The 13,813-nt window shown below is 34.6% G+C and overlaps 1 protein-coding gene across 6 annotated transcripts in view; it reads left to right on the forward strand.

The window, feature by feature from the left end:
• Positions 1-12,293: 12,293 nt before the first annotated feature.
• The window catches only part of LOC115065727 (Down syndrome cell adhesion molecule-like protein Dscam2), a 138,452-nt gene continuing 136,932 nt past the window's right edge, over positions 12,294-13,813 (forward strand). For 2 of the 6 annotated variants that reach the window (XM_049447425.1, XM_049447427.1), the window contains exon 1: positions 12,296-13,733. The gene's annotated coding sequence lies outside the window, so the exon portion shown is untranslated. Of the gene's footprint in view, positions 13,734-13,813 lie in introns of all 6 variants that reach the window. The other 4 variants (XM_049447426.1, XM_049447428.1, XM_049447423.1 and 1 more) reach the window with 4 other exon arrangements.

Below are 13,813 nucleotides of genomic sequence, written 5' to 3' on the forward strand. Positions count from 1 at the left end.
ATGCAAATATGTAACATATACGAGTCGCACATGTAAGTGGTTGTCGGGGGCTCAGAGCAGTTGTGTGGATACACGCACTCAAAAGTACACACCGGATTCACTGGTGAATACTGACCACACGCATTTCTAACTCTGGTCGGCTTTAAGAAAACACATCCAAATCAACTAAAATTTTATATACAAGTATATCTATATATAACTATTTACATATATAACATTGCGTCTACATAAAATAGTATGTAGATACTAAATTTCAAATGTGGGTGTTCATCTCTGTCTGAGTTTTCCAAAGGGATGTTCGTGAGTAGATTCTCGCTTTATATGCATTTATATTTAAAACAGATTTTCGTTAGAAGAAAATTGTGTAAATATATCATGAAGCGATGCAGCTGACAAAAGAGTAAGGTGAAGGCAAAATGAAATGCACTTTATATGGAAGCGTACGTCAACATCAGAAAACACACACCAACACAACTATGTACATACATATATTCAGGGATGGGCACCATCACAATCAAACAAGCGTCACAAAATGAGATTGTGTTAGTGCGCTTACTGTGGGACCAAGCGTACCAGCAACCAAAAATAATCAGTCTGCTTGCAGATGTCGAACGAGCAGGTCTATGTCGCACGAAGCCGCAATGCTACGAATACGTATGTATATACATATGCACATTTTTAAGAATATGTGCATAAACCATTGAATATAAAATATAATTATTTTTCATTTCAAGCAAGAATAAAATTTAAGTTATTAGTTAATTATAAATTAGTAATCTAATTCATTTAAAAACTTAAAAATAAATTAAATTTGTATATGAAAAGAAAATATAAATCTATATTTGAATTCATCGAATATTTTAAATATATAACAAACTTCAATAAAGTTAAAGCTATTAGAAAATGAAAGCTATTATAATATGAAATATTATGAATACACATTTCAAGAGGTCAGTTAATTTCAAACAATTATCCGAGTGTCAAAAAAAAAAGAGTTCATTCTGTAATAAATTTAAGAAGGTCGTCATAATTTATATCAAAATTTGCTACCTTTATTCTAAGCAGGTCTTCTAAATGTTTGTCTGAAAGCCTTGTTCTATAGGAATTCTTTATGTATACCATAGCAGAAAACGCAGATTCGCAAATATATGTGGTTCCAAACATTGAGTACAACTTATAAATTTCGTTTTTTAAAATAGGATATTTATTTTCATCATATTTTTCCAAAATTGAATACCACGGTCTAAAGGAAGGTTGATATCATTCTGAAGTTGACTGAGCTCTTTGTGTAAATGTTCCTCTTGCTCTTGGATGTCACAGAGCAAAGGATTCTCATATAACCTTATTACACGTTTAACTTTGATGAAGTCTTTGAATCTGCCATCTAGGTTAGTTTTAAGATCCTCAAAGGACTTAAAATATTGTCGTAACTCTTGTTGCATATTAAAACGGTCACATATTTCTTTAGTATATTTAAAATTATCCAATACTCCAGCTCGAAATTGTTCTTCGAGAATTTCCAAACGTCTTCTAAAAGCATCCATAGCAATTGTAAAATCAAAATAAATTTGTATTTACCTTGCATATTCAAATTTAATTGCGAAAAAAAAAATTGGTGATATCACACAAAAGGGCAAAACTTAACAAAAAACTTGGATTATTTAAATTATTAATTAATTCTTTTGTATCCACGGAAGTATCTTCCGCAAAAAACAAAAGAACGTCTGTCTTCAGGTTAAATAGGCGCTCTAGACATTTAGCCCTACTAAGCCACCTCACTTCGGTGTGAAGCAGAACATCGTGGAATTCTGCTTCGGTTTCTTCCAGAAACTGGCGAAACTTTCGGTGGGTGAGAGCATTCTGTCCACCGCGAATTTTTTTAATGATTTTTACTGTAGTTTCCATTACATTCCCCACCTTAAAACTTTTTGCAAATAGTTGCTGTTGGTGCAAAATGCAATGGAAAGTAAAAATATTAATATTATTACGAATAAGCTGTCCAATCAAACCATCTTTTTTGCCTATCATAGTAGGTGCTCCATCTGTGCAAATGGATGATAATTTTTCTTTTCAGAAAATGAGAACAAATTATTTTGTAGAACCTTATATATATTTTTCCCGGTTGCATTTTTGTGCAATCCTCGCAAACAAAGCATGTCTTCTGAGACATTAAAGTTTTCATCAACGGTCCTTATGCAAATTAAAAGTTGACTAATATCTTGGATATCAGTGCTTTCATCTAAGGCAATCGAGTAATATTTGGAGGACAAAATTTTTTTCTTTAAATTTAAATACATATAATTTGAAATATCTCCAATGCGTCGGGTAACTGTTCGACGGGACAAAGGAATATCATTGATATTTCTTGCTAATTCGATTCCAGTTTCCCCAAAACAATGAAGCACCGCTATTGCCATTTCTTTAAAAAAAGTCCCATCCTCTAAGGGTCTTCCTTTCTTTGCTAATGCGTAGCTTACAATACACGATGCTTTTAAAAATGCCGAATTTAAATCATAACTTGGTTCATTAACGTTTGCGTTAATTAAAAATACGTGTTTTAATTCAAAGAATTTTATTAATTTTTCTTCGTTATTTCAATTATTTATTTTTTTGTGAAAGATTATAAAATGTCTTTTTAAATTTTGCTTAAATACAAAATTTAAAACTTTTTGACATAACAAGCACTGCGGCTTCCCAGAATTATTCAAAAGAAAAAAAAATTCAAATTCCCACTCTGTCTGAAACGTTTTTTGGTCTTCCATGTTTATACTCGCATATGTGTTCATTTATATACGGCATACAACTCGTGCGCATCAACCTGCTCAGTTCAACTTCTGATTGCAGACTGATTTTAACATCGCTTTGTTCCATCGTAAGTGCTCGTTTTACGCTCTTCGCTTGTGCGTGTTAGTGACAATCGGTGTGTGTACGTATACGATAGCTTACGCTCTTTTAGCACCTGCTAAGACTTTGCCCATGCCTGCATATATTCTTGCGAATATCTGGATCAGTGATGCCCAAACGCACACTACCAAACTGTGTGCTTGTGTTGGAGTATGAGAGAGTTTGCTGCTACACCCAAAAAAAATATAAAACTTTAGTATTAACTAATATAAAAAAAATTTGAAAGTGATTCGACAACTTTTACAAAATTGTGAAATTAATGAAATTCCTTATTAATTTTTTATCAGTTACAAAAATAAAGTCAATTCACGTGTCAAAAAGAAATTAAAATTCAAAAAAATTTAAATATTGAATTTATGTTGAAGTTTTCACCTAAACGACTGTATCAAAAAACTAAAAATCAATATTTTCATGCTTTTGAACCAACTTATCTAAATCTAGTTCGGAGCCGCAAAACTTTATACAAAGTAAGTCTTCAAGGTGCCGATCGCTAATTTTATTTCTAGTATTTGATTTTATTAATTTCAAAGTGGAAAACGAAACTTCGCAACAATATGTAGTTCCAAACATTGAAAAGAGTTTCCACATTTCGTTCTTTAATTTCGGATAAAAGTTGTCGTTCAGATTTTTCCAAAAATGTTGCCCAGTTTCACGAAGCAACAATAAATCACAAAAACTTGTTTTCCCACTCAATATTAAACATAGTAAAATTGTTAGCAGTCAACAGTCATTGATCAAGTGATTTTCAAATGCACATTAATTTTCCACAATGTATAGAGAGCGCTTGACTAATACGTGTGAGCGAATCTGTGAGAGAGCAATAAAGTCCGCCGCCCGCGGGCTAGGTAAAGCGCTTCACTGATCTGGATACTCCTTTTCGCATATGCAATCGAATGATGTATTCGGTATGTGAGCTAGGTTTGCTGCAACATGCTGAAATACTGGGTGCTAAAATTGAGATAAGATTGGTTGAAATTCCTTCTTCCGGAATGCTTACCTATGTATCTATTCTAGTTACTAACAGATGAAAGACAAATCATTACAATTATTTATAAGATTTCTAAAAATGTATAATATTTACAGAGCAAATAGCGGATAACACATTTATTGAGATGGCTAATTCATGGGTCTATGGAACAGTATTAAAAGTACGCTTGTAAGCCTTCTGAAAAGTACCTTTAATTATAGTATGGAGGTAGTAGCTGATTACATTGTGTGGAATTCGCACATTTAGAAAAGTTCTAGTTTGGTTCTAACACCTTTGCCTTCTTTAAAAGCGCTTTTGCATGTTGGCGGGCAAATGTTTTAGTTTTTTATTGAAATAAAACTGATGGTGGGACACTCTTTTGGAAAAAAGACGCCTCTGCTTCAACATAAAATTGAAAATTTATAAATTATAAGAGAAATTTTCTCGAGAATGGAGGGTCTTCTTCATCATTACGTGTTTCTCCCACAGTCCCCTACTTTTGCAACAAAGGACTTTTACTTATTAATCAAAGTTCTTTTGACTCATTACCGGGTACTAAAAACACTCTGGTGGTGCCAGTTCATTATAGTATCTTACCTCTTAATTTGTGTGACGTAAGAAGAAATAAAAAGAATGTGAAATGAAACATATTGATAAATCTACAAAAATAGTATATCGTCACCTGAAATGCAAAATAACGTATCATCAAAAAAATCGAAATTGAGTGTCTTATTGATTACGCTTCACTACTTCAAATTATATACATAATATTACATATGTTCAACATTTTCTGGTTCTGCGGTCATATATAAACCAGTCTTAACCAATATTAATATTTTGTTTCACTCATGTTCGATTTTATTTCGTGTTTCATTCATGCCACTGTAAATTTCTGAAAATGTTGTTACGTTATTTTGCATTTCAGGTGACGATATAACTGTATTAAAGTCGCCTGTTTCTTTATTGTTTTTATATACATATGACTGTAATGTTTTATGAGTCTTAACTAAAAAGTCTTATAACAGCAAGAGTGTGCCTTTTTCTGTTGAAATTTAAGCCAAAAGACAATCAAGTTAAATCAACTGTCAGATATTTTGTATTCTTGATCCACCCTTTTTCCAAAATGTTATGTATTATCTACGTGCGTAGCAAACAAGGATGCAATGTTTAGATTTATTGTTGGCCTCATCGAGTGGGACGTTACATCACTAATCAGTTGATGTGTGGATGGTTGGATGGCTGTGTGGGTCACGGAAGTAGAGCAGAAAGGGAGATGGCGCACGAGACTCCTTTTGACCGGAAGTTTGTGGGAGTTTGTCGTCAAGTCAGTTCTATACTTGCCTACCTCTAACATACACATGTACATATCACGCACACACACATGCATATTCATGTGGATGCGGAGTTTGTTATGTCAATTCGGCTCATTCGTTAGCTGCAAGCCACATTCAGTTGAGTTTGTAGTGGCATAGGTCAGGGATTGTTCAAAAGTCAAAATCGTTTGGTTGCCGCCGTCGCTGCTGCTAAGGCTGATGCTGCCACAGCTGACGCTGCGTCGTCATCTGGCTGTTGCTATCGCCGTTGTTTACTTGATAACGATTAGGGGGGTGGCACGATGCCCAAATGGTATTTAAGAGCACACCGCGCGAGAGCTGCGCAGGCGTTAAAGAGCGACAACGAAGAGAGCGCTCTGTGGGTATTTTATAGTGGCTCGTTTGTTTGTATGTTTGTAATCACATAAGTTTTGGACTATGTATGTAGTTTATGGATATGCGGTTTGTGTGTGCATGTGCGCCGCGTGGCCACGTGTTTTGTCGATTTACCAAAGGAAGTAAACAAATTTGGCGGAAGCGCGCAAAAAATGGAAGCGCACCAGCGCAGGAGGGAAACCGAAGCGCGGCAGATAAGCGCGCTAAATGCAAATGCGAAAAGGAATGCGAATGCGATTGCAAATGAGTATGCGAATGTGAAAAGTGAGAACAGGAAGTATTTGATGATCGCAGGTTCACACCGAAAGTAGCGATAGAATTATTATTATTTACGCAGCAGCGTCTCTCCGTCTGTCTGTGCATGCCTGCGTGTGCGTCTGTGTGTATCCATCTCATTCATTTTCCGTCTGTTGATTTTGGCGCGCTTTGTTTGCACAGCACTCGCAGTTCGACTCCGTGCGGTTCGCGTTTTATTTGCGTATTTGTTTTTGTTATGAAATGATTTTTTTGTAACTATACAAATATATAAATACGTGATATGGATATAAAATCGCGGTGCAAAAGTCGATACTCTCGCTTGTAATTTGAATTCTACATACGCAAATGTGCTGTTGTCGGTAAACTGGGCAGTTGCATCCCAGAGGAAAAAACGCATGTCTGCCTACTTACATACATACATATTTTTTATGCATTACTTGTCTGGCATTCACAGGTGGTTATCAAACAAAACTAAATATCGCTGGAGCAATTAGTTCATTGTTCATTTAATTATTTCATTTTTGCTCTTGATAATTTTTTTTATTTATTGATACATATTTTGTGCAGAGGTCCGTTTTAAACGAGTTACGTTTTAATTAATTTAACACTCAATACTCTTGCAACTTCCAAGGATTAAAATCATGTCTGTAAATATGCAAGGCTAGTTAGTGATATAGGCCCTAGGGAAAATTTTTTCCCGATTCTATTCATTCTAAGCACAAATATGCACCGTTTTTACAAAATCAAGCTCTCTCAATTTTATTAAGACAACTCAGATATTGGCCGATATATGTGATTCAACTCATTTGCAACACACAAGTACATATATTATTATTATTATTTTATATTATATTTATTATTTTCTTTAAAACGTCAACTATAGGCACTGGGGAACTTGTCTATGTCTGGGGTCCACATATGCGGCCCCTTGAAGCTTGAATAGTTTTGGTTCAATTTGGACAATTTTTGGTCATAAGATGACACACTTCAAAGGCACTTGTTGTGAAAATTTTTATCTCGTTATATTAATTGCTTTTTGATTTAAATACTAGAAAAGGAAAGAATAAAACGAAATTTAAAATTGCCTTATATGCAAAGTCAAAAGAATATTATGTACTAAATTTATATGATTTTACCTAAGAGAGGCGGTGTCGAGCAAAAAGTAATATTATTATTAATAATGTTTATTTTTTTATTATTATAACATAAATACGAAAATACGTTTTCGACTACCCAATATTTGTTCTGAGCAAGTTTGGCTGTTGTAGCTTTAGTGGTTTAGGAGATATGTATATTAAATCTATTATAGGGCGGGGACACACCCACTTTTTTCAGTCCACTACGATTTTAGTTTACTATGATCTCAAGTTATCAGTTGCGCAGATGGACAGATAGACAGTCCCTCGAGACTCAGGGTCTTATCACCCTGATGATCTATACGAGGATATCTCATTCAATTATATTGAGGTGATACAAACCGTTAGGTGATCAAGGCAAAAAGTTTAACGTACATTATTCGAAGAAACCGAACGAATAACAATCAAAATTGGTATCTTATTAACTTATGGTATACTTACTTAGACTCATTAATATACTCATTGTTTGATTGTTCGAATTGACATATATTAAATAGTGTACTTGATTTCCTGAAAGTATCACTCATTTTGGCCAATATAAACGGTTTAGAGTCAGATAGAAGTTTGATATAGAAATTAACGAAAATTAATAAAGCTGAAATATTGAGGATAGAAGGAGGTCTGTCCATAGCTGTTAGGCAAGAGGATACAATGTTATTAGGGAGACGTTTTCTGAGTTTCTTTAAGGGAGTAGATTTTTTATATTTTCAAGATTTACTATTGAAGAATATGTCAACAAAGGTCAAATTATTTTCGGGGATATTTCAACCATTCGGCATTACATCACTTTACATAAAAACATTAAAAGCGATTTTCTCGAAACTGTATTTTTTCGGTGCTTAGAATTTCTCAGGTTCTGCCGGAAGAGAGTTTTTTTAGAGAAGATTTGTTTAGGTCTGAAACTAACCATATCCTCACATTATATGTTTACCATTTCTAAAAATAGAAACAGCCAAAATAAATTAGTGCAGAAATGGTTTGTTTTTTATTACAGGCAGTCGTCATTTCGTAAAAAAAACTTTACAACTTTTCCATAGGACCAGATATTGCGACATTATGTATTCTAAATTCATAATTTTGCTTTATCGGTTTCAGTTTGCTAGGAGGGTTGAAATTGTCGGTATGGTCACTTGCCAATTTTTTGAAACCCCACGCACGAGCTGCTAATTTTTGAAATTAATAACTTTATTATTTCTTGATTTTTCCTGCAGTCTTGTAATGTTTTTAAAAACCTAACAAAACAAAAAAAAATTAGCTTCGGCTATAGTAATCTGATCTGAAAAATTTCCCGCGAAATTGCATTATTGCCTTAGACAACGACCCATAGCAAATTTCGCGATGATATCTCGTCAAATTAAAACGTTTTCCATACAAGCACTTGATTCCGATCGTTTAGTTTGTGCGACAGATATATGCTATAGTTGTCCGATATTCCCTTGTTCAGGGTATAAATATGAATGGCAAAAAATAAATATCCTTTTTTAGGACACTTCAAAAATTACCCGAAATACATGCCGTAGACTAGAATACCTTCTCAAGAAATCTCTTATGTTGACAGGTGTTCACGCAATGCTGTAGACCGAAAGTTTTAAAATCTTTACATTGCACTATGGTTCCTAGGACCACATTTTCTGGCCAAAATCGATTTTTAAAAGTTCCGATTTTTCGTCTGTTTTTTTTTACCATCACTAAGCTGATACTTCGCATGAGTTAATTGCATATTTTGTTTTCTCTTTAATCGGTTTACCGTTATGTGGTCAGCAGTTAAATTGTAACTTTGCCTATTTGCTTATACAAGTGGTGAAATTTTGCTGAAACTCAAAACTGAATATTTTATAAACAAATTAAAATTAACTAAAAGAAAAAAATGGAGACTAACAATAAAGGTAATTATATTTTGTTTCTCGAATATTAATACATTCAACTGTTGTTAAGTTTGAGAAAAATTTATTTAAATATTAACTTTGGCTTAAGTAATATTTTTCAACTTTACGTAGAGCTTAAAAAAATTGGTAGCAGTTGGTAGTCTTGGTACTTTGTGATTGTATAAATAACTCAATTTGGAGTTTGTGTGCAAAAAATTATTTTGCTCTTTTTTGCGATTTTTGAATAATTCACATTTTTCTTAGACCACTACTCCGTGCGATTTGCTGATTTATTTGAAGTATGGAAGGAGGAGGCAAACACGTGCCTTAGGCAGACAGCAGTTTTTGATTTTTTGTTAGAAAACGTTATTGCAATTGACGTTTCCGATGAATACACTGTCTATTTAAAGGAAAAAAATAGAATTATATGTAAATATATTAATGACAGATGGGGTAAAAGTCATCGGCGTGTAGATGTATTTTTGAAACAAAATGCAAACTGGCTTTTAACAAAAACCGAAATTGCTTTATTAAGCTCTGCGGATGGTGACGCTGATACATTTTCTGCAAAAGATGTTGATGAAAATGATGAGAACGACGAAGGTAATTTGGGCCTTAACTGTGGATACGAAGAGCTATTAAATAATTTAGAATTAGAAAATGATTTAATTTAATATTTATGTCCATATGTTACTACGCTGGTGTTAGCTTCTTATATGTTAACTAAAAAATATTTTATTATTTACTACTAACGGTGATAAGTTTAAACATACATACAAATATCATAAAAATATCACCTAATAAAAATCAGAAATTATTTAAATTTCACACCTATGTATTTTGTAAAATTTTCCACAGTTTTAGAGAATATTTTTCGTATAACGAAAATTGTTTTTGTAGTTGAAAGTTTCCAAGAGAATATACGATAATTATTACAAATCAACGAAAATTTAAAAAAAATTTATACGTTATATGAAAAAAGTTTTCAAAAATATTGTTAAAATCATTGCGCAGTCTGAGCCGACGAAAACGTGTACTTCCTTATACCAAAATTCATTGGGCTGCGTACTCGCAATTTGTTTTAAAGCTCTAAATACAAGGTTCAAAATTTTGGGAAAACTCATCGAATTTTTTGAAATTTTGTGCAGAATGTTTAACGTTGATTTCCGCTATTTGTGTTGAATTATATTTTAATAAAAAACTTAAAAAAAATTCGAAAGGAAAGTATTCTTGCTATGGCAAAATATTCCCCACGGGGTCATTTGTTTGAGTCACTGCATATTAGATAGATGCGCGGCTTTTTAAACACTCCCATTCTTTCTATAAACCCTATTTACTATATATATGCAAAATTTCAAAACTATATCACAGTTATTTGAATTTTGGCCAGAAAATGTGGTCCTAGGAACCATAGTGCATTGGGTATATGGGGCTAATGTAAGTAGTGAGCCGATTTCACTCAGTTTGACATACTAACTGCTATATAAACTAAGATCCACACGTATATAACTTTACATCTTTCTCCTTATATTTTTCTTATTATTTTGATATTCTTACAATGCATATAGTGTGAAAATAAGCGAAATCGGACTATAACCACAATTTTAAATATGCGATTAAAATTCGAAACGTAATATCCGCGTTTTGATTTTTGAAGCTTCAGTCGAAATAAGATTTCCTCCTTAATTTTTTAATACAAAACAAGTAAGCAAAGGCTGAGTTTTATACTCTTGCAACTTGCAGGAATCAAAGCCAGGGAAATACTTTAGCGTGTAAAACCAATCATATACATAGATTAAAAAGTCCTGATATTAGTTATATAAAGGCTAGGTCTAGTTTTCGTTCAAATTGATTTATTCTACACCGTTATTAGTAAAACAGGCTCTCTTATTTTCATTTAGATAACTAACATATTAGCCGATATATGCGGGTACAAAGTCACCCGGAAATTCGAAAATCTTTATTGTATACGGGGGCTAAGTGAAGTAAAGGTTCGATTCAACCCATTTTTGACACACAGACATACCATTATAAGACATTTTCGATCAAAAGTAAATTATAGGTACCAGGATCTAAATATTCGGTATCTATGGGCTTGAACAGTTTCTATTGGATAACAATTTTGGTAAAAAGGTGGCATACACTTAAGATATTGTTTTATTCCGTTATATGGATTGCTTCTTGATTTGTGTACTGGAAACTGAACGAATCAAGTGGAGTTTAAAATTGTGCTATATGGGAAGTAGGCGTGGTTGCTGTCCGATTTCATCCATTTTCACAATGTGATATAAGAATGTTTAAACAATGGTTGTTCGGGTCGCGAGATATGGGATTTCACCAAAAAGTGAGCGGCATCACGCCCATCGTCATATTTTCACACTGGCTTTGATAGAGGTGTCTCATACAATCTCGATGGTAAAACTTAATGTCTTTGGTGTATTTAGTTATTTATTAATCGCTTTTAGTAATTTTTAACAGTACCGTTATATGAGGAGTGAGCGGAGTTGTTCTCCGATTTCATCCGTTTTCATACTGGCGGTAGAAGTTCTTACAAGATTTGGTAGTTGTAGCTTAAGTGGTTTAGCAGATATAGATAGCGCATTTGGGACATCAAAAGGCAAATTTACATGAAAGGAAAAAGATTGATATACAAGATATGTTAAAAATAAAAACCTCAGAAAATTGATGATTTTCATTTTTCACAAGAATGTTGAAGATTTTTGAAACAAGTTGTTGATAAAAAATGACAGATGTTTTTATTATATACAACTTTAAACCTTTCTAACCGATTAAAATTTCAACCACGCCCCTCGCTTTCCTCTTTGCGACTTCAGTAAGCTATATTTGCGGAAGTGTGCATTTTTTATATGAAAATTCTATTAGTAGCCCACACACACTAGCAAGTGTCTCCGGTCAGCTGCGGGCCTTGCGCCTATTAGCACACTACAAACAAACCAACAAGAGCACTCGTGATATTGTGTGTTTGCGCACGCGAGCAAATCAGCATAAACGACTAAGCAAAAAACGAGAAAAACGACAGTCAGACAGATATTAAAGAGAGTGCATTGTTGAGTTAAGAGAAAAAGTAGCACAATGGGTAAGAGCGCAGTGCAAATAATGAGGGGGATGTGGGTGGTGCGTGGCATAAGGTGTTTAGTAATGCTGTAAGTATGCAGCGGCGGATCCTCGGCTTGCAACAGTTGCCAATGAGAAAAGAGTAACAAAGACAGAGACACCGGAGGCAGCAACAGCGAAGCTAACAGCTGATAGCCGAGAATAGCAAAGCAAGCGTTGACAAAAACAAAGCCAGTAACAATAATAACAGGACGAAATGTTGTAGTGAACTATGATGGCAAGCATGGATGCTAATATCAACGAAATGCACTGAACAACAACGTTGCCGCCGCCGTCGCAGTCGCAGTCGCTGCCGCAGTCTCAGCCCGTAGCATTGTGCTTGGTAAACGAGCAATGAAGATGATACAAAGCTGTGAAAGCGATTTTAGAAGTCAGTCATAGCCGGCATTTCGAACAGTTTGGACGCACTTAGCGGATAATAGCGAAACAAATAGAAACAAGAGAGATATAAGAAGGCCAGAAATAGAGGTGAAGCAGACATATAGTAGGCTGTACTGAGTGAGGACCACTGTGTGTTATTAGTGATTTGATTTGCCTTAAAACACACACATAGTGTGTATTAGTGGTGAACAACAACAACCATTCCCACACCACCTTAATTGTCACTAATACTACCGTAACGTTGTGCACGCGTGTGTTTGTGGTATTTTTGGGCTTTCGGATTTGTGACTATTTGAGAATAAATCGCATTAATATTGGTGGAGCTGGCAATGTTGATGCTGATGGTCGGTTAATGCTTAGATTGTGTGGGTGTGCGTTAGTCGTGTCGTGTGTGTAAAAGGATTTGCATTTACATAAAATTGACATACTCACACCGCTGCGTATGGCTTTTATGTACCGTAATGTAAAGATGCGGGCGAAAAGTTTCATTTAAGTGAGTTTTAGTGCGTCACACTACGCACGCCTCTCAGCAGTATTGACACCACACATATGCTGCGTAGCGCCTAGTGCTATGCCACATTGTTTTAGAGCCGTCTAGTGGAAGTAGTGCTGAATTGAAGTTAACGGTGTGCGCGCGCGGTACGTGTCGGTGCGGACGGTTTAAATGCAGCGGAGCAGTGCGCGGTCGGGACGTATCGTAAATCAAGTTGCTTTCAGTGCCGTATTTTGGTATTCTCGTCAACAGCCCCATTTTCGAGAGTGTTTTCGCCCACAAATGGGCTTATAAAAAATTCATATACGAACGCAACTAAAGCGAAAAATGTAGCTGAATTGTAACGGATAGCACAGTGAGCAACGGTGAAGTGTTTGTTGCCAAGGTTAGATGCAAGTGTGCTTTTGAGCGAACAACGGTAATAAAATAAATGAATAAATGTATACATAGTAAAATAAAAATACCCAAAATTGAATAAAAGGCTGAAAATTTTCCGCCTCAGTTTGCACAAGGGCTCACTGAGCAAAAGGTTCCTAGCAGCTACTATAAAGCGGATAGCTAGTAAAGTATTTAAGAATACAATGGAATTTGAGCGTAGAGTTGTGTTTGTAAAATAATGAGAAGGCCAAATTAAAATAACGGAAGGTTGAACGATCAAAAATTGAGAATTCCTAACTAGGTAAACATGGTTGGAAAAAAAATTGTGTATAAAAGTGAAAATGGAATTACGGCTTGCGTCGAGGAGTTCTAACTGAGCTGGGGATGTGAGGCACCTAAAAAGTTGGTTGTAATAATAATAAAAGTCGCACGATTATCTCCCTTGCTATCCAACACCTTTTCGGTACTAGCCACTTGCGCAACAATTATGCTGGACAACAACTAATGGTAAGGATGCTTGCTGTGGAGGGAAAATGTACATTGTTTGATAGCGAAAAGAGATTTTTTAATAGACTGCCATGAAAATT

This window comes from Bactrocera dorsalis, chromosome 2 (genome assembly GCF_023373825.1).
Source record: "Bactrocera dorsalis isolate Fly_Bdor chromosome 2, ASM2337382v1, whole genome shotgun sequence".
NCBI classification, from domain to species: Eukaryota; Metazoa; Arthropoda; class Insecta; order Diptera; family Tephritidae; genus Bactrocera; species Bactrocera dorsalis.